Below are 2,339 nucleotides of genomic sequence, written 5' to 3' on the forward strand. Positions count from 1 at the left end.
TTTTTTTTTTTTTTTTTTTTTAATCCATGATCCCACTTTATTACATGCATATATGCCTAGTGATTTATGCAAATTATAAGTATTTTTAATGCTCACCTGTAGGATTTTATCTGTGGCATTGTGTGGCGTGATTCTCTCACAGGAAAAGTCTTAAAAAGCATCCTTGATCTCCAGTTTGTTTCTCTGTTAATCATAATCAACAAACATTAGCAACCACTGATTAACTGCTCTGCATAAAACCAAATGCAAAGTGATCAAATGCAAGTCTCACTTCATTTCTTTTTTTTCTGTAGTCGTATCAGGGTTCCTGAAGTAGATCAAACGCTCCTTGCTCGAATCTTGTCTTGACTTTTTCATTTTTGCCAGTCTATCCATCACTTTCAATTGAACTGAAACATGTTGTAACTTGCAGTGTGTGGCTTTTATACCATTTTCTGTGCTTTGGGTGGGGCCTTATCAACAGGGGAAGCATCTGATTGGTCGCCCTGCATCAGTGTTTGAGTGTGCAAGACTTATTGGCAGGAACACTGCAGCTCTTTCTCAAATAATCATCAACTTTTGACTTGGAATGCATTAAATTAGGATTAATGTCGGTGAAATTAGTACAAACTTGGTTTTAGTATATGTTAAAAATGAATTTGTTCAAAAATTATTGTATCGGTTTACTAAAAAAATACTGTTTCAGTCTTTCTACTTTAACATTTCACATTTAATTCAGTGTTACTTGCTGCTACTTTAATTTATTAATTTACTTATTAATTTTGACATTTTAAGAAAAAAATGTTTCATATATATATATATATATCGTAATTCCCATTTCCCATAACTTCCATTTGTTATTAAATAATTTTGATGATGTTTTTATTATTTTATTTATTTTATCTTTATAAAACTGGCAAAATGATAAAAATAGATGAGTATGTGTGTAAATTCAGAGATGAACAAAACTATAATTAAAAATATATATATAGTATAACTACTGTATAAGGTTAAAAATAGTTTTGATTTATTTAACATTATTTGATCTCATGATCCCCTTTTCCCATAATTTCCATTTGTGTTATTAAATCATTTTGATTGTTTTTATTACAAAATGTGCAAAGTAGTAAAAAATAAAGAACAAGAACATGTGTACGTTTCAAGACAAACAATACTGAGTCACGTCTGTAACTTGAGGATGTTAACGCAATATCCGTCTCAGACAAAAAAGTACTAAACAAACAGGTTTGTTCCCAACCAGCATTCCACAGTGCTTTATTTTTAGAAACCTGTTTCTAAAAAAAGCTCATGAGTTTGTGTTATCACTCTGTTTTAATTACTTTGGATGTGAGTCAATCTAACCACTAAAACTTGTAATTTGTGCCATTTTTGCTTTTTGACTGTAAGCATCAGGCTAAACTGATCAGTGTGCTTAATGCATCGGTTGAAGAATTTCAGATTTACTAGATGATACCGAAAAAATGCATTTCCAGAAAGAAAAAGAGCAGTAGATCACATTTCATGTGTTTCAAGGGTCTCACCAATAAACATACAGTGCTGTGGTGGAAGAGTAAACATCTGTGACGAGATAAACTGTGTTGAAACCTTGACTTTAAATGCTAAATTAGATCAACATGTTTGCAGCTGACAGACAAACCGTTTTTAGCCATCCTTGAGCACAAGTGTTTGTGTTCTCTTTAAGAGTGGAGCTTAATGCACTAGTGTTTGCCAAAAACATCCCTTATCACGGATTCAACTGCTGCACAGGAACTATTTGCATGACAAACTGTATGACTAGACGGCAAATACTAACTCATTTCTGATGCAACTTAAATGTCAGATTCAAAAGCTGCAACCACATCCCACACGTGCATTTCTCATGTCAGATGGCAAAATTGTGATATTGAGCATGTGAACATTGTACAGATCATTTTTGTATTATTTTATTTTTTGCTTCCAAGTACAAGCTCATGCTGGATAACATGATTAGCAGGTTTTGCACTATAACTTTGCTGATAATATCTGTGTATGTATGTGTAAGTAAAATATTGTGTGTGTGTGTTATATATATTTATGTGTATATGAGTTACATATATATGCATATGTATGTATTTATATATAATATATTATATTACATATATATATATGTTATATTTATATATTACACTTTTTATATATAATAGTATTTACACAAATATATATAATTATATATATCATCATCATAAAGGAATGGTTACATGCAATATATACAGTGGGTACGGAAAGTATTCAGACCCCCTTAAATTTTTCACTCTTTGTTATATTGCAGCCATTTGCTAAAATCATTTAAGTTAATTTTTTTCCCTCATTAATGTACACAC

This window comes from Sinocyclocheilus rhinocerous, unplaced genomic scaffold (genome assembly GCF_001515625.1).
Source record: "Sinocyclocheilus rhinocerous isolate Xijiao unplaced genomic scaffold, SAMN03320098_v1.1 scaffold450, whole genome shotgun sequence".
Classification (NCBI taxonomy): domain Eukaryota; kingdom Metazoa; phylum Chordata; class Actinopteri; order Cypriniformes; family Cyprinidae; genus Sinocyclocheilus; species Sinocyclocheilus rhinocerous.